This window comes from Phyllobates terribilis, unplaced genomic scaffold, assembly GCF_046119375.1.
Source record: "Phyllobates terribilis strain yellow unplaced genomic scaffold, ASM4611937v1 Scaffold_13__5_contigs__length_258822181, whole genome shotgun sequence".
In the NCBI taxonomy this organism is placed as follows: Eukaryota; Metazoa; Chordata; class Amphibia; order Anura; family Dendrobatidae; genus Phyllobates; species Phyllobates terribilis.
The window spans coordinates 91,311,300-91,333,622 of record NW_027362773.1 but is presented as its reverse complement, the minus strand read 5'-3'; the positions used below and the strand labels follow the sequence as shown (position 1 = coordinate 91,333,622).

Below are 22,323 nucleotides of genomic sequence, written 5' to 3'. Positions count from 1 at the left end.
GCAGAGGTAAAGGATGAGGAGCAGAAAAGGTGTAGTGGACGAGAAGCAGAGGTACAGAATGAGAAGCAGAGAAGGTGTAGTGGACGAGAAGCAGAGGTACAGAATGAGGAGCAGAGAAGGTGTAGTGGACAAGAAGCAGAGGTACAGAATGAGGAGCAGAGAAGGTGCAGTGGAAGAGAAGCAGAGGTACAGAATGAGGAGCAGAGAAAGTGTAGTGGACAAGAAGCAGAGGTACAGGATGAGGAGCAGGGAAGGTGTAGTTGACAAGAAGCAGAGGTACAGGATGAGGAGCAAAGAAGGTGTAGTGGACGAGAAGCAGAGGTACAGGATGAGGAGCAGAGAAGGTGTAGTGGACAAAACGCAGAGGTACAGGATGAGGAGCAGAGAAGGTGTAGTGGACGAGAAGCAGAGGTACAGGATGAGGAGCAGAGAAGGTGCAGTGGATGAGAAGCAGAGGTACAGAATGAGGAGCAGAGAAGGTGTAGTGGACAAGAAGCAGAGGTACAGGATCAGGAACAGAGAAGGTGTAGTGAACAAGAAGCAGCGGTACAGGACAAAGACCAGAGAAGGTGTAGTGGACGAGAAGCAGAGGTACAGGATGAGGAGCAGAGAAGGTGTAGTGGACGAGAAGCAGAGGTACAAGATAAGGAGCAGAGAAGGTGCTGTGGACGAGAAGCAGAGGTACAGAATGAGGAGCAGAGAAGGTGTAGCGGACGAGAAGCAGAGGTACAGGACGAGGAGAAGAGAAGGTGTCGTGGATGAGAAGCAGAGGTACAGAACGAGGAGCAGAGAAGGTGCAGTGGATGAGAAGCAGAGGTACAGGATGAGGAGCAGGAAAGGTGTAGTGGACAAGAAGCAGAGGTACAGGATAAGGGGCAGAGAAGGTGCAGTGGACGAGAAGCAGAGGTACAGGACGAGGAGCAGAGAAGGTGTAGTGGATGAGAAGCAGAGGTACAGGACGAGGAGCAGAGAAGGTGCAGTGGACGAGAAGCAGAGGTACAGAATGAGGAGCAGAGAAGGTGCAGTGGACGAGAAGCAGAGGTACAGGATGACGAGCAGAGAATGTGTAGTGGACGAGAAGCAGAGGTACAGGATGAGGAGCAGAGAAGGTGTAGTGGACGAGAAGCAGAGGTAGAGAATGAGGAGCAGAGAAGGTGTAGTGGACAAGAAGCAGAGGTACAGGATGAGGAGCAGAGAAGGTGTAGTGGACAAGAAGCAGAGGTACAGGATGAGGAGCAGGGAAGGTGTAGTGGACAAGAAGCAGAGGTACAGGATGAGGAGCAGAGAAGGTATAGTGGACGAGAAGCAGAGGTACAGGATGAGGAGCAGAGAAGGTGCAGTGGATAAGAAGCAGAGGTACAGGATGAGGAGCAGGGAAGGTGTAGTGGACAAGAAGCAGAGGTACAGGATGAGGAGCAGAGAAGGTGTAGTGGACGAGAAGCAGAGGTACAGGATGAGGAGCAGAGAAGGTGTAGTGGACAAAAAGCAGAGGTACAGGATGAGGAGCAGAGAAGGTGTAGTGGACGAGAAGCAGAGGAGCAGGATGAGGAGCAGAGAATGTGTAGTGGACAAGAAGCAGAGGTACAGGATGAGGAGCAGAGAAGGTGTAGTGGACGAGAAGCAGAGGTACAGAATGAGGAGCAGAGAAGGTGTAGTGGACGAGAAGCAGAAGTACAGAATGAGGAGCAGAGAAGGTGTAGTGGACGAGAAGCAGAGGAGCAGGATGGGGAGCAGAGAAGGTGTAGTGGACAAGAAGCAGAGGTACAGGATGAGGAGCAGAGAAGGTGTAGTGGACGAGAAGCAGAGGTACAGAATGAGGAGCAGAGAACGTGTAGTGGACGAGAAGCAGAGGTACAGAATGAGGAGCAGAGAAGGTGTAGTGGACGAGAAGCAGAGGTACAGAATGAGGAGCAGAGAAGGTGCAGTGGACGAGAAGCAGAGGTACAGAATGAGGAGCAGAGAAGGTGTGGACAAGAAGCAGAGGTACAGGATGAGGAGCAGGGAAGGTGTAGTGGACAAGAAGCAGAGGTACAGGATGAGGAGCAGAGAAGGTGTAGTGGACGAGAAGCAGAGGTACAGGATGAGGAGCAGAGAAGGTGTAGTGGACAAGAAGCAGAGGTACAGGATGAGGAGCAGAGAAGGTGTAGTGGACGAGAAGCAGAGGTACAGGATGAGGAGCAGAGAAGGTGTAGTGGACGAGAAGCAGAGGAGCAGGATGAGGAGCAGAGAAGGTGTAGTGGACAAGAAGCAGAGGTACAGGATGAGGAGCAGAGAAGGTGTAGTGGACGAGAAGCAGAGGTACAGAATGAGGAGCAGAGAAGGTGTAGTGGACGAGAAGCAGAGGTACAGAATGAGGAGCAGAGAAGGTGTAGTGGACGAGAAGTAGAGGTACAGAATGAGGAGCAGAGAAGGTGCAGTGGACGAGAAGCAGAGGTACAGAATGAGGAGCAGAGATGGTGTAGTGGACAAGAAGCAGAGGTACAGGATGAGGAGCAGGGAAGGTGTAGTGGACAAGAAGCAGAGGTACAGGATGAGGTGCAGAGAAGGTGTAGTGGACGACAAGCAGAGGTACAGGATGAGGAGCAGAGAAGGTGTAGTGGACAAAAAGCAGAGGTACAGGATGAGGAGCAGAGAAGGTGTAGTGGACGAGAAGCAGAGGTACAGGATGAGGAGCAGAGAAGGTGCAGTGGATGAGAAGCAGAGGTACAGAATGAGGAGCAGAGAAGGTGTAGTGGACAAGAAGCAGAGGTACAGGATCAGGAACAGAGAAGGTGTAGTGAACAAGAAGCAGAGGTACAGGACAAAGACCAGAGAAGGTGTAGTGGACGAGAAGCAGAGGTACAGGATGAGGAGCAGAGAAGGTGTAGTGGACGAGAAGCAGAGGTACAAGATAAGGAGCAGAGAAGGTGCAGTGGACGAGAAGCAGAGGTACAGAATGAGGAGCAGAGAAGGTGTAGCGGACGAGAAGCAGAGGTACAGGACGAGGAGAAGAGAAGGTGTAGTGGATGAGAAGCAGAGGTACAGAACGAGGAGCAGAGAAGGTGCAGTGGATGAGAAGCAGAGGTACAGGATGAGGAGCAGGAAAAGTGTAGTGGACAAGAAGCAGAGGTACAGGATAAGGGGCAGAGAAGGTGCAGTGGACGAGAAGCAGAGGTACAGGACGAGGAGCAGAGAAGGTGTAGTGGATGAGAAACAGAGGTACAGGACGAGGAGCAGAGAAGGTGTAGTGGACGAGAAGCAGAGGAGCAGGATGAGGAGCAGAGAAGGTGTAGTGGACAAGAAGCAGAGGTACAGGATGAGGAGCAGAGAAGGTGTAGTGGACGAGAAGCAGAGGTACAGAATGAGGAGCAGAGAAGGTGTAGTGGACGAGAAGCAGAGGTACAGAATGAGGAGCAGAGAAGGTGTAGTGGACGAGAAGCAGAGGTACAGAATGAGGAGCAGAGAAGGTGTAGTGGACAAGAAGCAGAGGTACAGAATGAGGAGCAGAGAAGGTGTAGTGGACAAGAAGCAGAGGTACAGGATGAGGAGCAGGGAAGGTGTAGTGGACAAGAAGCAGAGGTACAGGATGAGGAGCAGAGAAGGTGTAGTGGACGAGAAGCAGAGGTACAGGATGAGAAGCAGAGAAGGTGTAGTGGACAAGAAGCAGAGGTACAGGATGAGGAGCAGAGAAGGTGTAGTGGACGAGAAGCAGAGGTACAGGATGAGGAGCAGAGAAGGTGTAGTGGACAAAAAGCAGAGGTACAGGATGAGGAGCAGAGAAGGTGTAGTGGACGAGAAGCAGAGGAGCAGGATGAGAAGCAGAGAAGGTGTAGTGGACAAGAAGCAGAGGTAAAGGATGAGGAGCAGAGAAGGTGTAGTGGACGAGAAGCAGAGGTACAGAATGAGGAGCAGAGAAGGTGTAGTGGACGAGAAGCAGAGGTACAGAATGAGGAGCAGAGAAGGTCTAGTGGACGAGAAGCAGAGGTACAGAATGAGGAGCAGAGAAGGTGCAGTGGAAGAGAAGCAGAGGTACAGAATGAGGAGCAGAGAAAGTGTAGTGGACAAGAAGCAGAGGTACAGGATGAGGAGCAGGGAAGGTGTAGTGGACAAGAAGCAGAGGTACAGGATGAGGAGCAGAGAAGGTGTAGTGGACGAGAAGCAGAGGTACAGGATGAGGAGCAGAGAAGGTGTAGTGGACAAAACGCAGAGGTACAGAATGAGGAGCAGAGAAGGTGTAGTGGACGAGAAGCAGAGGTACAGGACGAGGAGCAGAGAAGGTGCAGTGGACGAGAAGCAGAGGTACAGAATGAGGAGCAGAGAAGGTGCAGTGGACGAGAAGCAGAGGTACAGGATGACGAGCAGAGAATGTGTAGTGGACGAGAAGCAGAGGTCAGAGAAGATGTAGTGGACGAGAAGCAGAGGTAGAGAATGAGGAGCAGAGAAGGTGTAGTGGACAAGAAGCAGAGGTACAGGATGAGGAGCAGAGAAGGTGTAATGGACAAGAAGCAGAGGTACAGGATGAGGAGCAGGGAAGGTGTAGTGGACAAGAAGCAGAGGTACAGGATGAGGAGCAGAGAAGGTAAAGTGGACGAGAAGCAGAGGTACAGGATGAGGAGCAGAGAAGGTGTAGTGGACAAAAAGCAGAGGTACAGGATGAGGAGCAGAGAAGGTGTAGTGGACGAGAAGCAGAGGTACAGGATGAGGAGCAGAGAAGGTGCAGTGGACAAGAAGTAGAGGTACAGGATGAGGAGCAGAGAAGGTGTAGTGGACAAAAAGCAGAGGTACAGGATGAGGAGCAGAGAAGGTGTAGTGGACGAGAAGCAGAGGAGCAGGATGAGGAGCAGAGAATGTGTAGTGGACAAGAAGCAGAGGTACAGGATGAGGAGCAGAGAAGGTGTAGTGGACGAGAAGCAGAGGTACAGAATGAGGAGCAGAGAAGGTGTAGTGGACGAGAAGCAGAAGTACAGAATGAGGAGCAGAGAAGGTGTAGTGGACGAGAAGCAGAGGAGCAGGATGAGGAGCAGAGAAGGTGTAGTGGACAAGAAGCAGAGGTACAGGATGAGGAGCAGAGAAGGTGTAGTGGACGAGAAGCAGAGGTACAGAATGAGGAGCAGAGAACGTGTAGTGGACGAGAAGCAGAGGTACAGAATGAGGAGCAGAGAAGGTGTAGTGGACGAGAAGCAGAGGTACAGAATGAGGAGCAGAGAAGGTGCAGTGGACGAGAAGCAGAGGTACAGAATGAGGAGCAGAGAAGGTGTGGACAAGAAGCAGAGGTACAGGATGAGGAGCAGGGAAGGTGTAGTGGACGAGAAGCAGAGGAGCAGGATGAGGAGCAGAGAAGGTGTAGTAGACAAGAAGCAGAGGTACAGGATGAGGAGCAGAGAAGGTGTAGTGGACGAGAAGCAGAGGTACAGAATGAGGAGCAGAGAAGGTGTAGTGGACGAGAAGCAGAGGTACAGAATGAGGAGCAGAGAAGGTGTAGTGGACGAGAAGCAGAGGTACAGAATGAGGAGCAGAGAAGGTGCAGTGGACGAGAAGCAGAGGTACAGAATGAGGAGCAGAGAAGGTGTAGTGGACAAGAAGCAGAGGTACAGGATGAGGAGCAGGGAAGGTGTAGTGGACAAGAAGCAGAGGTACAGGATGAGGAGCAGAGAAGGTGTAGTGGACGAGAAGCAGAGGTACAGGATGAGGAGCAGAGAAGGTGTAGTGGACGAAAAGCAGAGGTACAGGATGAGGAGCAGAGAAGGTGTAGTGGACGAGAAGCAGAGGTACAGGATGAGGAGCAGAGAAGGCGCAGTGGAGAAGAAGCAGAGGTACAGGATGAGGAGCAGGGAAGGTGTAGTGGACAAGAAGCAGAGGTACAGGATGAGGAGCAGAGAAGGTGTAGTGGACGAGAAGCAGAGGTACAGGATGAGTTGCAGAGAAGGTGTAGTGGACAAAAAGAAGAGGTACAGGATGAGGAGCAGAGAAGGTGTAGTGGACGAGAAGCAGAGGTACAGGATGAGGAGCAGAGAAGGTGTAGTGGACGAGAAGCAGAGGTACAGGATGAGGAGCAGAGAAGGTGTAGTGGACGAGAAGCAGAGGTACAGAATGAGGGGCAGAGAAGGTGTAGTGGACGAGAAGCAGAGGTACAGAATGAGGAGCAGAGAAGGTGTAGTGGACGAGAAGCAGAGGTACAGAATGAGGAGCAGAGAAGGTGCAGTGGACGAGAAGCAGAGGTACAGAATGAGGAGCAGAGAAGGTGTAGTGGACAAGAAGCAGAGGTACAGGATGAGGAGCAGGGAAGGTGTAGTGGACAAGAAGCAGAGGTACAGGATGAGGAGCAGAGAAGGTGTAGTGGACGAGAAGCAGAGGTACAGGATGAGGAGCAGAGAAGGTGTAGTGGACAAAAAGCAGAGGTACAGGATGAGGAGCAGAGAAGGTGTAGTGGACGAGAAGCAGAGGTACAGGATGAGGAGCAGAGAAGGTGCAGTGGATGAGAAGCAGAGGTACAGAATGAGGAGCAGAGAAGGTGTAGTGGACAAGAAGCAGAGGAACAGGAGCAGGAACAGAGAAGATGTAGTGAACAAGAAGCAGAGGTACAGGACAAAGACCAGAGAAGGTGTAGTGGACGAGAAGCAGAGGTACAGGATGAGGAGCAGAGAAGGTGTAGTGGACGAGAAGCAGAGGTACAAGATAAGGAGCAGAGAAGTTGCAGTGGACGAGAAGCAGAGGCACAGAATGAGGAGCAGAGAAGGTGTAGCGGACGAGAAGCAGAGGTACAGGACGAGGAGAAGAGAAGGTGTAGTGGATGAGAAGCAGAGGTACAGAACGAGGAGCAGAGAAGGTGCAGTGGATGAGAAGCAGAGGTACAGGATGAGGAGCAGGAAAGGTGTAGTGGACAAAAAGCAGAGGTACAGGATAAGGGGCAGAGAAGGTGCAGTGGACGAGCAGCAGAGGTACAGGACGAGGAGCAGAGAAGGTGTAGTGGATGAGAAGCAGAGGTACAGGACGAGGAGCAGAGAAGGTATAGTGGACGAGAAGCAGAGGAGCAGGATGAGGAGCAGAGAAGGTGTAGTGGACAAGAAGCAGAGGTACAGGATGAGGAGCAGAGAAGGTGTAGTGGACGAGAAGCAGAGGTACAGAATGAGGAGCAGAGAAGGTGTAGTGGACGAGAAGCAGAGGTACAGAATGAGGAGCAGAGAAGGTGTAGTGGACGAGAAGCAGAGGTACAGAATGAGGAGCAGAGAAGGTGCAGTGGACGAGAAGCAGAGGTACAGAATGAGGAGCAGAGAAGGTGTAGTGGACAAGAAGCAGAGGTACAGGATGAGGAGCAGAGAAGGTGTAGTGGACAAGAAGCAGAGGTACAGGATGAGGAGCAGAGAAGGTGTAGTGGACGAGAAGCAGAGGTACAGGATGAGGAGCAGAGAAGGTGTAGTGGACAAAAAGCAGAGGTACAGGATGAGGAGCAGAGAAGGTGTAGTGGACGAGAAGCAGAGGTACAGGATGAGGAGCAGAGAAGGTGCAGTGGACAAGAAGCAGAGGTACAGGATGAGGAGCAGGGAAGGTGTAGTGGACAAGAAGCAGAGGTACAGGATGAGGAGCAGAGAAGTTGTAGTGGACGAGAAGCAGAGGTACAGGATGAGGAGCAGAGAAGGTGTAGTGGACAAAAAGCAGAGGTACAGGATGAGGAGCAGAGAAGGTGTAGTGGACGAGAAGCAGAGGAGCAGGATGAGGAGCAGAGAAGGTGTAGTGGACAAGAAGCAGAGGTACAGGATGAGGAGCAGAGAAGGTATAGTGGACGAGAAGCAGAGGTACAGGATGAGGAGCAGAGAAGGTGTAGTGGACGAGAACCAGAGGCACAGAATGAGGAGCAGAGAAGGTGTAGTGGACAAGAAGCAGAGGTACAGGATGAGGAGCAGGGAAGGTGTAGTGGACAAGATGCAGAGGTACAGGATGAGGAGCAGAGAGGGTGTAGTGGACGAGAAGCAGAGGTACAGAATGAGGAGCAGAGAAGGTGTAGTGGACGAGAAGCAGAGGTACAGAATGAGGAGCAGAGAAGGTGTAGTGGACGAGAAGCAGAGGTACAGAATGAGGAGCAGAGAAGGTGCAGTGGACGAGAAGCAGAGGTACAGAATGAGGAGCAGAGATGGTGTAGTGGACAAGAAGCAGAGGTACAGGATGAGGAGCAGGGAAGGTGTAGTGGACAAGAAGCAGAGGTACAGGATGAGGTGCAGAGAAGGTGTAGTGGACGACAAGCAGAGGTACAGGATGAGGAGCAGAGAATATGTAGTGGACAAAAAGCAGAGGTACAGAATGAGGAGCAGAGAAGGCAGAGGTACAGAATGAGGAGCAGAGAAAGTGTAGTGGACAAGAAGCAGAGGTACAGGATGAGGAGCAGGGAAGGTGTAGTGGACAAGAAGCAGAGGTACAGGATGAGGAGCAGAGAAGGTGTAGTGGACGAGAAGCAGAGGTACAGGATGAGGAGCAGAGAAGGTGTAGTGGACAAAAAGCAGAGGTACAGGATGAGGAGCAGAGAAGGTGTAGTGGACGAGAAGCAGAGGTACAGGATGAGGAGCAGAGAAGGTGCAGTGGATGAAAAGCAGAGGTACAGAATGAGGAGCAGAGAAGGTGTAGTGGACAAGAAGCAGAGGTACAGGATCAGGAACAGAGAAGGTGTAGTGAACAAGAAGCAGAGGTACAGGATAAAGACCAGAGAAGTTGTAGTGGACGAGAAGCAGAGGTACAAGATAAGGAGCAGAGAAGGTGCAGTGGACGAGAAGCAGAGGTACAGAGTGAGGAGCAGAGAAGGTGTAGCGGACGAGAAGCAGAGGTACAGGACGAGGAGAAGAGAAGGTGTAGTGGATGAGAAGCAGAGGTACAGAACGAGGAGCAGAGAAGGTGCAGTGGATGAGAAGCAGAGGTACAGGATGAGGAGCAGGAAAAGTGTAGTGGACAAGAAGCAGAGGTACAGGATAAGGGGCAGAGAAGGTGCAGTGGACGAGAAGCAGAGGTACAGGACGAGGAGCAGAGAAGGTGTAGTGGATGAGAAGCAGAGGTACAGGACGAGGAGCAGAGAAGGTGCAGTGGACGAGAAGCAGAGGTACAGAATGAGGAGCAGAGAAGGTGCAGTGGACGAGAAGCAGAGGTACAGGATGAGGAGCAGAGAATGTGTAGTGGACGAGAAGCAGAGGTACAGGATGAGGAGCAGAGAAGGTGTAGTGGACGAGAAGCAGAGGTACACAATGAGGAGCAGAGAAGGTGTAGTGGACAAGAAGCAGAGGTACAGGATGAGGAGCAGAGAAGGTGTAGTGGACAAGAAGCAGAGGTACAGGATGAGGAGCAGAGAAGGTATAGTGGACAAAAAGCAGAGGTACAGGATGAGGAGCAGAGAAGGTGTAGTGGACGAGAAGCAGTGGTACAGGATGAAGAGCAGAGAAGGTGCAGTGGATGAGAAGCAGAGGTACAGAATGAGGAGCAGAGAAGGTGTAGTGGACAAGAAGCAGAGGTACAGGATCAGGAACAGAGAAGGTGTAGTGAACAAGAAGCAAGGGTACAGGACAAAGACCAGAGAAGGTGTAGTGGACGAGAAGCAGAGGTACAGGATGAGGAGCAGAGAAGGTGTAGTGGACGAGAAACAGAGGTACAAGATAAGGAGCAGAGAAGGTGCAGTGGACGAGAAGCAGAGGTACAGATTGAGGAGCAGAGAAGGTGTAGCGGACGAGAAGCAGAGGTACAGGACGAGGAGAAGAGAAGGTGTAGTGGATGAGAAGCAGAGGTACAGAACGAGGAGCAGAGAAGGTGCAGTGGATAAGAAGCAGAGGTACAGGATGAGGAGCAGAGAAGGTGCAGTGGACGAGAAGCAGAGGTACAGGACGAGGAGCAGTGAAGGTGTAGTGGATGAGAAGCAGAGGTACAGGACGAGGAGCAGAGAAGGTGCAGTGGACGAGAAGCAGAGGTACAGAATGAGGAGCAGAGAAGGTGCAGTGGACAAGAAGCAGAGGTACAGGATGAGGAGCAGAGAATGTGTAGTGGACGAGAAGCAGAGGTACAGGATGAGGAGCAGAGAAGGTGTAGTGGACAAGAAGCAGAGGTACAGGATGAGGAGCAGAGAAGGTGTAGTGGACAAGAAGCAGAGGTACAGGATGAGGAGCAGGGAAGGTGTAGTGGACAAGAAGCAGATATACAGGATGAGGAGCAGAGAAGGTGTAGTGGACGAGAAGCAGAGGTACAGGATGAGGAGCAGAGAAGGTGTAGTGGACAAAAAGCAGAGGTACAGGATGAGGAGCAGAGAAGGTGTAGTGGACGAGAAGCAGAGGTACAGGATGAGGAGCAGAGAAGGTGCAGTGGACAAGAAGCAGAGGTACAGGATGAGGAGCAGGGAAGGTGTAGTGGACAAGAAGCAGAGGTACAGGATGAGGAGCAGAGAAGGTGTAGTGGATGAGAAGCAGAGGTACAGGATGAGGAGCAGAGAAGGTGTAGTGGACAAAAAGCAGAGGTACAGGATGAGGAGCAGAGAAGGTGTAGTGGACGAGAAGCTGAGGAGCAGGATGAGGAGCAGAGAAGGTGTAGTGGACAAGAAGCAGAGGTACAGGATGAGGAGCAGAGAAGGTGTAGTGGACGAGAAGCAGAGGTACAGAATGAGGAGCAGAGAAGGTGTAGTGGACGAGAAGCAGAGGTACAGAATGAGGAGCAGAGAAGGTGTAGTGGACGAGAAGCAGAGGTACAGAATGAGGAGCAGAGAAGGAGCAGTGGACGAGAAGCAGAGATACAGAATGAGGAGCAGAGAAGGTGTAGTGGACAAGAAGCAGAGGTACAGGATGAGGAGCAGGGAAGGTGTAGTGGACAAGAAGCAGAGGTACAGGATGAGGAGCAGAGAAGGTGTAGTGGACGAGAAGCAGAGGTACAGGATGAGGAGCAGAGAAGGTGTAGTGGACAAAAATCAGAGGTACAGGATGAGGTGCAGAGAAGGTGTAGTGGACGAGAAGCAGAGGTACAGGATGAGGAGCAGAGAAGGTGCAGTGGATGAGAAGCAGAGGTACAGAATGAGGAGCAGAGAAGGTGCAGTGGACGAGAAGCAGAGGTACAGGATGAGGAGCAGAGAATGTGTAGTGGACGAGAAGCAGAGGTACAGCATGAGGAGCAGAGAAGGTGTAGTGGACGAGAAGCAGAGGTACAGAATGAGGAGCAGAGAAGGTGTAGTGGACAAGAAGCAGAGGTACAGGATGAGGAGCAGAGAAGGTGTAGTGGACAAGAAGCAGAGGTACAGGATGAGGAGCAGAGAAGGTATAGTGGACAAAAAGCAGAGGTACAGGATGAGGAGCAGAGAAGGTGTAGTGGACGAGAAGCAGAGGTACAGGATGAAGAGCAGAGAAGGTGCAGTGGATGAGAAGCAGAGGTACAGAATGAGGAGCAGAGAAGGTGTAGTGGACAAGAAGCAGAGGTACAGGATCAGGAACAGAGAAGGTGTAGTGAACAAGAAGCAGAGGTACAGGACAAAGACCAGAGAAGGTGTAGTGGACGAGAAGCAGAGGTACAGGATGAGGAGCAGAGAAGGTGTAGTGGACGAGAAGCAGAGGTACAGAATGAGGAGCAGAGAAGGTGCAGTGGACGAGAAGCAGAGGTACAGGATGAGGAGCAGAGAATGTGTAGTCGACGAGAAGCAGAGGTACAGGATGAGGAGCAGAGAAGGTGTAGTGGACGAAAAGCAGAGGTACAGAATGAGGAGCAGAGAAGGTGTAGTGGACAAGAAGCAGAGGTACAGGATGAGGAGCAGAGAAGGTGTAGTGGACAAGAAGCAGAGGTACAGGATGAGGAGCAGGGAAGGTGTAGTGGACAAGAAGCAGATGTACAGGATGAGGAGCAGAGAAGGTGTAGTGGACGAGAAGCAGAGGTACAGGATGAGGAGCAGAGAAGGTGTAGTGGACAAAAAGCAGAGGTACAGGATGAGGAGCAGAGAAGGTGTAGTGGACGAGAAGCAGAGGTACAGGATGAGGAGCAGAGAAGGTGCAGTGGACAAGAAGCAGAGGTACAGGATGAGGAGCAGGGAAGGTGTAGTGGACAAGAAGCAGAGGTACAGGATGAGGAGCAGAGAAGGTGTAGTGGACGAGAAGCAGAGGTACAGGATGAGGAGCAGAGAAGGTGTAGTGGACAAAAAGCAGAGGTACAGGATGAGGAGCAGAGAAGGTGTAGTGGACGAGAAGCTGAGGAGCAGGATGAGGAGCAGAGAAGGTGTAGTGGACAAGAAGCAGAGGTACAGGATGAGGAGCAGAGAAGGTGTACTGGACGAGAAGCAGAGGTACAGAATGAGGAGCAGAGAAGGTGTAGTGGACGAGAAGCAGAGGTACAGAATGAGGAGCAGAGAAGGAGCAGTGGACGAGAAGCAGAGATACAGAATGAGGAGCAGAGAAGGTGTAGTGGACAAGAAGCAGAGGTACAGGATGAGGAGCAGGGAAGGTGTAGTGGACAAGAAGCAGAGGTACAGGATGAGGAGCAGAGAAGGTGTAGTGGACGAGAAGCAGAGGTACAGGATGAGGAGCAGAGAAGGTGTAGTGGACAAAAATCAGAGGTACAGGATGAGGTGCAGAGAAGGTGTAGTGGACGAGAAGCAGAGGTACAGGATGAGGAGCAGAGAAGGTGCAGTGGATGAGAAGCAGAGGTACAGAATGAGGAGCAGAGAAGGTGCAGTGGACGAGAAGCAGAGGTACAGGATGAGGAGGAGAGAATGTGTAGTGGACGAGAAGCAGAGGTACAGGATGAGGAGCAGAGAAGGTGTAGTGGACGAGAAGCAGAGGTACAGAATGAGGAGCAGAGAAGGTGTAGTGGACAAGAAGCAGAGGTACAGGATGAGGAGCAGAGAAGGTGTAGTGGACAAGAAGCAGAGGTACAGGATGAGGAGCAGAGAAGGTATAGTGGACAAAAAGCAGAGGTACAGGATGAGGAGCAGAGAAGGTGTAGTGGACGAGAAGCAGAGGTACAGGATGAAGAGCAGAGAAGGTGCAGTGGATGAGAAGCAGAGGTACAGAATGAGGAGCAGAGAAGGTGTAGTGGACAAGAAGCAGAGGTACAGGATCAGGAACAGAGAAGGTGTAGTGAAAAAGAAGCAGAGGTACAGGACAAAGACCAGAGAAGGTGTAGTGGACGAGAAGCAGAGGTACAGGATGAGGAGCAGAGAAGGTGTAGTGGACGAGAAGCAGAGGTACAAGATAAGGAGCAGAGAAGGTGCAGTGGACGAGAAGCAGAGGTACAGATTGAGGAGCAGAGAAGGTGTAGCGGACGAGAAGCAGAGGTACAGGACGAGGAGAAGAGAAGGTGTAGTGGATGAGAAGCAGAGGTACAGAACGAGGAGCAGAGAAGGTGCAGTGGATAAGAAGCAGAGGTACAGGATGAGGAGCAGGAAAGGTGTAGTGGACAAGAAGCAGAGGTACAGGATAAGGGGCAGAGAAGGTGCAGTGGACGAGAAGCAGAGGTACAGGACGAGGAGCAGTGAAGGTGTAGTGGATGAGAAGCAGAGGTACAGGACGAGGAGCAGAGAAGGTGCAGTGGACGAGAAGCAGAGGTACAGAATGAGGAGCAGAGAAGGTGCAGTGGACGAGAAGCAGAGGTACAGGATGAGGAGCAGAGAATGTGTAGTCGACGAGAAGCAGAGGTACAGGATGAGGAGCAGAGAAGGTGTAGTGGACGAGAAGCAGAGGTACAGAATGAGGAGCAGAGAAGGTGTAGTGGACAAGAAGCAGAGGTACAGGATGAGGAGCAGGGAAGGTGTAGTGGACAAGAAGCAGATGTACAGGATGAGGAGCAGAGAAGGTGTAGTGGACGAGAAGCAGAGGTACAGGATGAGGAGCAGAGAAGGTGTAGTGGACAAAAAGCAAAGGTACAGGATGAGGAGCAGAGAAGGTGTAGTGGACGAGAAGCAGAGGTACAGGATGAGGAGCAGAGAAGGTGCAGTGGACAAGAAGCAGAGGTACAGGATGAGGAGCAGGGAAGGTGTAGTGGACAAGAAGCAGAGGTACAGGATGAGGAGCAGAGAAGGTGTAGTGGACGAGAAGCAGAGGTACAGGATGAGGAGCAGAGAAGGTGTAGTGGACAAAAAGCAGAGGTACAGGATGAGGAGCAGAGAAGGTGTAGTGGACGAGAAGCTGAGGAGCAGGATGAGGAGCAGAGAAGGTGTAGTGGACAAGAAGCAGAGGTACAGGATGAGGAGCAGAGAAGGTGTAGTGAACGAGAAGCAGAGGTACAGAATGAGGAGCAGAGAAGGTGTAGTGGACGAGAAGCAGAGGTACAGAATGAGGAGCAGAGAAGGTGTAGTGGACGAGAAGCAGAGGTACAGAATGAGGAGCAGAGAAGGAGCAGTGGACGAGAAGCAGAGATACAGAATGAGGAGAAGAGAAGGTGTAGTGGACAAGAAGCAGAGGTACAGGATGAGGAGCAGGGAAGGTGTAGTGGACAAGAAGCAGAGGTACAGGATGAGGAGCAGAGAAGGTGTAGTGGACGAGAAGCAGAGGTACAGGATGAGGAGCAGAGAAGGTGTAGTGGACAAAAATCAGAGGTACAGGATGAGGTGCAGAGAAGGTGTAGTGGACGAGAAGCAGAGGTACAGGATGAGGAGCAGAGAAGGTGCAGTGGATGAGAAGCAGAGGTACAGAATGAGGAGCAGAGAAGGTGTAGTGTACAAGAAGCAGAGGTACAGGATCAGGAACAGAGAAGGTGTAGTGAACAAGAAGCAGAGGTACAGGACAAAGACCAGAGAAGGTGTAGTGGACGAGAAGCAGAGGTACAGGATGAGGAGCAGAGAAGGTGTAGTGGACGAGAAGCAGAGGTACAAGATAAGGAGCAGAGAAGGTGCAGTGGACGAGAAGCAGAGGTACAGAATGAGGAGCAGAGAAGGTGTAGCGGACGAGAAGCAGAGGTACAGGACGAGGAGAAGAGAAGGTGTAGTGGATGAGAAGCAGAGGTACAGAACGAGGAGCAGAGAAGGTGCAGTGGATGAGAAGCAGAGGTACAGGATGAGGAGCAGGAAATGTGTAGTGGACAAGAAGCAGAGGTACAGGATAAGGGGCAGAGAAGGTGCAGTGGACGAGAAGCAGAGGTACAGGACGAGGAGCAGAGAAGGTGTAGTGGATGAGAAGCAGAGGTACAGGACGAGGAGCAGAGAAGGTGCAGTGGACGAGAAGCAGAGGTACAGAATGAGGAGCAGAGAAGGTGCAGTGGACGAGAAGCAGAGGTACAGGATGAGGAGCAGAGAATGTGTAGTGGACGAGAAGCAGAGGTACAGGATGAGGAGCAGAGAAGGTGTAGTGGACGAGAAGCAGAGGTACAGAATGAGGAGCAGAGAAGGTGTAGTGGACAAGAAGCAGAGGTACAGGATGAGGAGCAGAGAAGGTGTAGTGGACAAGAAGCAGAGGTACAGGATGAGGAGCAGAGAAGGTATAGTGGACAAGAAGCAGAGGTACAGGATGAGGAGCAGAGAAGGTGTAGTGGACAAGAAGCAGAGGTACAGGATGAGGAGCAGGGAAGGTGTAGTGGACGAGAAGCAGAGGTACAGGACGAGGAGCAGAGAAGGTGTAGTGGATGAGAAGCAGAGGTACAGGATGAGGAGCAGAGAAGGTGTAGTGGACAAGAAGCAGAGGTACAGAATGAGGAGCAGAGAAGGTGTAGTGGACAAGAAGCAGAGGTACAGAATGAGGAGCAGAGAAGGTGTAGTGGACGAGAAGCAGAGGTACAGGATGAGGAGCAGAGAAGGTGTAGTGGACAAGAAGCAGAGGTACAGGATGAGGAGCAGAGAAGGTGTAGTGGACGAGAAACAGAGGTACAGGATGAGGAGCAGGGAAGGTGTAGTGGACGAGAAGCAGAGGTACAGAATGAGGAGCAGAGAAGTTGTAGTGGATGAGAAGCAGAGGTACAGAATGAGGAGCAGAGAAGGTGTAGTGGACAAGAAGCAGAGGTACAGGATGAGGAGCAGGGAAGGTGCAGTGGACGAGAAGCAGAGGTACAGGATGAGGAGCAGAGAAGGTGTAGTGGACAAGAAGCAGAGGTACAGGATGAGGAGCAGAGAAGGTGTAGTGGACGAGAAGCAGAGGTACAGAATGAGGAGCAGAGAAGGTGTAGTGGATGAGAAGCAGAGGTACAGAATGAGGAGCAGAGAAGGTGTAGTGGACAAGAAGCAGAGGTACAGGATGAGGAGCAGGGAAGGTGCAGTGGGCGAGAAGCAGAGGTACAGGATGAGGAGCAGAGAAGGTGTAGTGGACAAGAAGCAGAGGTACAGGATGAGGAGCAGAGAAGGGGTAATGGACGAGAAGCAGAGGTACAGGATAAGGAGCAGAGAATGTGCAGTGGACGAGAAGCAGAGGTACAGGACGAGGAGCAGAGAAGGTGCAGTGAGCGAGAAGCAGAGGTACAGGATGAGGAGTAGAGAAGATGTAGTGGACGAGAAGCAGAGGAGCAGAGAAGCTGTAGTGGACAAGAAGCAGAGGTACAGGATGAGGAGCAGAGAAGGTGTAGTGGACGAGAAGCAGAGGTACAGGACGAGGAGCAGAGAAGGTGTAGTGGATGAGAAGCAGAGGTACAGAATGAGGAGAAGAGAAGGTGTAGTGGACGAGAAGCAGAGGTACAGGATGAGAAGCAGAGAAGGTGTAGTGGATGAGAAGCAGAGGTACAGGACGAGGAGCAGAGAAGGTGCAGTGGTCGAGAAGCAGAGGTACAGGACGAGGAGCAGAGAAAGTGCAGTGGGCGAGAAGCAGAGGTACAGGACGAGGAGCAGAGAAGGTGTAGTGGACGAGAAGCAGAGGGCAAAGCAGATGGTGAGGATCAGAAGTGGGCAGAGAGCGAGGAACACAGGGGGGTAGCAGAGGCCGCGCAGAAGAAGGGTTAAAGGGGGTTAGTAGCCAGTAGACAAGGAGCATAGGAGATCAAAGGTTGTAGAGCAGATCGCAAGGACCTGAGGGCCAGAGCACGAGGAGCAGAGGGTGAGGAGCGGAGGGGAGCACAGGGTGAGGAGCAGAGGGAAGCACGGGGCGAGGAGCGGAGGGGAGCACAGGGTGAGGAGAGGAGGGGAGCACAGGGCGAGGAGAGGAGGGGAGCACAGGGCGAGGAGAGGAGGGGAACACAGGGCGAGGAGAGGACGGGAGCACAGGGCGAGGAGAGGACGGGAGCACAGGGCGAGGAGAGGACGGGAGCACAGGGCGTGGAGAGGACGGGGGCACAGGGCGAGGAGAGGACGGGAGCACAGGGCGAGGAGAGGACGGGAGCACAGGGCGAGGAGAGGACGGGAGCACAGGGCGAGGAGAGGACGGGAGCACAGGGCGAGGAGAGGTCGGGAGCACAGGGCGAGGAGAGGACGGGAGCACAGGATGAGGAGAGGAAAGGAGCACAGGACGTGGAGAGGAAAGAAGCACAGGACGAGTAGAGGAGGGGAGCAGAGGGCGAGGAGCGGAGGCAAGCGCAGAGTGAGGAGAGGAGGGAAGCACAGAGCGAGGAGGGAAGCACAGAGCGAGGAGGGAAGCACAGAGCGAGGAGGGAAGCACAGAGCGAGCAGAGGAAATGAGCACAGGGTGAGGAGAGAAGGGGAGCACAGGGTGAGGAGAGAAGGGGAGCACAGGGTGAGGAGAGAAGCGGAGCACAGGGTGAGGAGAGAAAGGGAGCACAGGGTGAGGAGAGAAGGGGAGCACAGGGTGAGGAGAGAAAGGGAGCACAAAGTGAGAAGAGAAAGGGAGCACAGTGCAAGGAGTGGAGGGGAGCCAAGGACAAGGAGTGGAGGGGAGCCAAGGGCGAGTAACGCAGGAAAGAACTGGTCGAGGAGAGGAGGACAGCAGGGTGAGGAGCGGAGGGGAGCACAGGACGAGAAGTGGAGGGGAGCCAAGGGTGAGGAGTGGAGGTGAGTACATGGCAAGGAGTGAAGGTGAGCACAGGGCGAGAAGCAAAGGGGAGCATAGGGCAAGGAGCGGAGGGGAGCACAGGCGAGTAGCGGAGGGGAGCACAGGGTGAGGAGCAGAGGGAAGCACAGGGTGACGAGCAGAGGAAACCACTGGGCGAGGAGAGCACAGGGCGAGGACCAGAGGGAATCACAGGACGAGAAGTAGAGGGGAGCACAGGACGAGGAGCAGAGGGAAGCATAGGGTGAGGAGAGGAGGGGAGCACAAGGAGAGAAGGGAAGAACAGGTCGAGGAGAGGAGGGAAGCACAGGGCGAGGAGAGGAGGGAAGCACAGGGCGAGGAGGGAAGCACAGGGTGAGCAGAAGAAAGGAGCACAGGGCGAGTAGAGCAGGGGAGCCCTGGGCGAGGAGAGGGGGGGAGCACGGGGCGAGGAGAAGGGGGGAGCACGGGGCGAGGAGAGGGGGGGGGCACGGGGCGAGGAGAGGGGGGGGGAGCACAGGGCGAGGAGAGGGGGGGAGCACGGGGCGAGGAGAGGGGGGAGCACGGGGCGAGGAGAGGAGGGGAGCACTGGGCGAGGAGAGGAGGGGAGCACAGGGCGAGGAGAGGAGGGGAGCACAGGGCGAGGAGAGGAGGGGAGCACCAGGCAAGGAGAGGGCGGGAGCACAGGGCGAGGAGTGGAAGGGAGCACAGGGAGAGGAGAGGAAAGAAGCACAGGACGTCGAGACGGAAGAAGCACAGGATGAAGAGCGGAGGCAAGCACAGTGAGGAGAGGAGGGAAGCACAGAGCAAGGAGGGAAGCACAGGGCGAGCAGAAGAAACGAGCACAGGGCGAGGAGAGGAGGGGAGGGGAGCACAGGGCGAGGAGAGGAGGGGTGCACAGGGCGAGGAGAGGAGGGGAGCACTGGGCGAGGAGAGGAGGGGAGCACTGGGCGAGGAGAGGAGGGGAGCACTGGGCGAGGAGAGGAGGGGAGCACTGGGCGAGGAGAGGGGGGGAGCACTGGGCGAGGAGAGGGGGGGAGCACAGGGCGAGGAAAGGGGGGGAGCACAGGGCGAGGAGAGGAGGGGAGCACAGGGCCAGGAGAGGAGGGGAGCACAGAGCGAGGAGAGGAGGGGAGCACAGGGCGAGGAGAGGAGGGGAGCACAGGGCGAGTAGAGGAGGGGAGCACAGGGCGAGGAGAGGAGGGGAGCACTGGGCGAGGAGAGGAGGGAGCACAGGGCGAGGAGAGGAGGGGAGCACGGGGTGAGGAGAGGACGGAAGCACAGGGTGAGGAGAGGAGGGGAGCACAGGGTGAGGAGAGGAGGGGAGCACAGGGCGAGGAGAGGAGGGGAGCCAAGGGCGAGGAGAGGAGGGGAGCCAAGGGCGAGGAGAGGAGGGTAGCACTGGGCTACGAGAGGAGAGGAGCCAAGGGCGAGGAGAAAAGGGGAGCACAGGGCAAGGAGTGGAGGGGAGCCAAGGGCAAGGAGAAAAGGAAAGCACAGGGCAAGGAGTGGAGGGGAGCACAGGGCAAGGAGTGAAGGGGAGCACAGGGCAAGGAGTGGAGGGGGAGCACAGGGCAAGGAGTGGAGGGGGAGCCAAGGGCGAGGAGTGGAGGGGAGTCAAGGGCAAGGAGTGGAGAGGAGTCAAGGTCAAGGAGTGGAGGGGAGTCAAGGGCGAGTAGCGGAGGAAAGCACTGGTCGAGTAGAGGAGGAGAGCAGGGTGAGGAGTGAAGGGGAGCACAGGACGAGGAGTGGAGGGGAGCCAAGGGTGAGGAGTGGAGGTGAGTACAGGGCAAGGAGTGGAGGTGAGTACAGGGCAAGGAGCGAAGGTGAGCACAGGAAAAGGAGCGGAGAAGAGCACAGGGCGGGAAGCAAAGGGGAGCACAGAGCAAGGAGCGGAGGGGAGCACAGAGCAAGGAGCGGAGGGGAGCAGAGGCGAGGAGCGGAGGGGAGCAGAGGCGAGGAGCGGAGGGGAGCACAGGGTGAGGAGCAGAGGGAAGCACAGGGTGAGTAGCAGAGGGAAGCACAGGGTGAGGAGCAGAGGGAAGCACAGGGTGAGGAGCAGAGGGAAGCAAAGGGTGAGGAGCAGAGGAAACCACAGGGCGAGGAGAGCACAAGGCGAGGAGCGGAGGGAAGCACAGGATGAGAAGTGGAGGGGAGCACAGGACGAGGAGCGGAGGAAACCACTGGGCGAGGAGAGCACAGGGCGAGGACCAGAGGGAATCACAGGACGAGAAGTAGAGGGGAGCACAGGACGAGGAGCAGAGGGAAGCATAGGGTGAGGAGAGGAGGGGAGCACAAGGAGAGAAGGGAAGAACAGGTCGAGGAGAGGAGGGAAGCACAGGGCGAGGAGAGGAGGGAAGCACAGGGCGAGGAGGGAAGCACAGGGTGAGCAGAAGAAAGGAGCACAGGGCGAGTAGAGCAGGGGAGCCCTGGGCGAGGAGAGGGGGGGAGCACGGGGCGAGGAGAAGGGGGGAGCACGGGGCGAGGAGAGGGGGGGGGGGCACGGGGCGAGGAGAGGGGGGGGGAGCACAGGGCGAGGAGAGGGGGGGAGCACGGGGCGAGGAGAGGGGGGAGCACGGGGCGAGGAGAGGAGGGGAGCACTGGGCGAGGAGAGGAGGGGAGCACAGGGCGAGGAGAGGAGGGGAGCACAGGGCGAGGAGAGGAGGGGAGCACCAGGCAAGGAGAGGGCGGGAGCACAGGGCGAGGAGTGGAAGGGAGCACAGGGAGAGGAGAGGAAAGAAGCACAGGACGTCGAGACGGAAGAAGCACAGGATGAAGAGCGGAGGCAAGCACAGTGAGGAGAGGAGGGAAGCACAGAGCAAGGAGGGAAGCACAGGGCGAGCAGAAGAAACGAGCACAGGGCGAGGAGAGGAGGGGAGGGGAGCACAGGGCGAGGAGAGGAGGGGTGCACAGGGCGAGGAGAGGAGGGGAGCACTGGGCGAGGAGAGGAGGGGAGCACTGGGCGAGGAGAGGAGGGGAGCACTGGGCGAGGAGAGGAGGGGAGCACTGGGCGAGGAGAGGGGGGGAGCACTGGGCGAGGAGAGGGGGGGAGCACAGGGCGAGGAAAGGGGGGGAGCACAGGGCGAGGAGAGGAGGGGAGCACAGGGCCAGGAGAGGAGGGGAGCACAGAGCGAGGAGAGGAGGGGAGCACAGGGCGAGGAGAGGAGGGGAGCACAGGGCGAGTAGAGGAGGGGAGCACAGGGCGAGGAGAGGAGGGGAGCACTGGGCGAGGAGAGGAGGGAGCACAGGGCGAGGAGAGGAGGGGAGCACGGGGTGAGGAGAGGACGGAAGCACAGGGTGAGGAGAGGAGGGGAGCACAGGGTGAGGAGAGGAGGGGAGCACAGGGCGAGGAGAGGAGGGGAGCCAAGGGCGAGGAGAGGAGGGGAGCCAAGGGCGAGGAGAGGAGGGTAGCACTGGGCTACGAGAGGAGAGGAGCCAAGGGCGAGGAGAAAAGGGGAGCACAGGGCAAGGAGTGGAGGGGAGCCAAGGGCAAGGAGAAAAGGAAAGCACAGGGCAAGGAGTGGAGGGGAGCACAGGGCAAGGAGTGAAGGGGAGCACAGGGCAAGGAGTGGAGGGGGAGCACAGGGCAAGGAGTGGAGGGGGAGCCAAGGGCGAGGAGTGGAGGGGAGTCAAGGGCAAGGAGTGGAGAGGAGTCAAGGTCAAGGAGTGGAGGGGAGTCAAGGGCGAGTAGCGGAGGAAAGCACTGGTCGAGTAGAGGAGGAGAGCAGGGTGAGGAGTGAAGGGGAGCACAGGACGAGGAGTGGAGGGGAGCCAAGGGTGAGGAGTGGAGGTGAGTACAGGGCAAGGAGTGGAGGTGAGTACAGGGCAAGGAGCGAAGGTGAGCACAGAAAAGGAGCGGAGAAGAGCACAGGGCGGGAAGCAAAGGGGAGCACAGAGCAAGGAGCGGAGGGAGCACAGAGCAAGGAGCGGAGGGGAGCAGAGGCGAGGAGCGGAGGGGAGCAGAGGCGAGGAGCGGAGGGGAGCACAGGGTGAGGAGCAGAGGGAAGCACAGAGTGAGTAGTAGCAGAGGGAAGCACAGGGTGAGGAGCAGAGGGAAGCACAGGGTGAGGAGCAGAGGGAAGCAAAGGGTGAGGAGCAGAGGAAACCACAGGGCGAGGAGAGCACAAGGCGAGGAGCGGAGGGAAGCACAGGATGAGAAGTGGAGGGGAGCACAGGACGAGGAGCGGAGGAAAGCACTGGGAGAGGACAGCACAGGGAAAGGAGCAGAGGGAAGCAGACAGGGAAAGGAGCAGAGAGAAGCACAGGACGAGGAGCAGAGGAAAGCACGGAGAGGACAGCACAGGGAGAGAAGCCGAGGGGAGCACAGGATGAGGAGTGGAGGTGAGCACAGGGCAAGTAGCGGAGAGAGCTCAGGGCAAGGAGCGGAGAGAGCACAGGGCGAGAAGCGAAGGGGAGCACAGGCGAGAAGCGAAGGGGAGCACAGGGCGAGAAGCGAAGGGGAGCACATGGCGAGAAGCGAAGGGAAGCACAGGGCGAGAAGCGGAGGTGAGCACAA

General features: G+C 55.1%; 1 pseudogene; it reads right to left on the bottom strand.

Annotated features, from left to right (window-relative positions):
* LOC141173774 (1-phosphatidylinositol 4,5-bisphosphate phosphodiesterase zeta-1-like) overlaps positions 1-22,323 on the bottom strand; it is a 132,037-nt pseudogene that overhangs the window by 59,526 nt on the left and 50,188 nt on the right.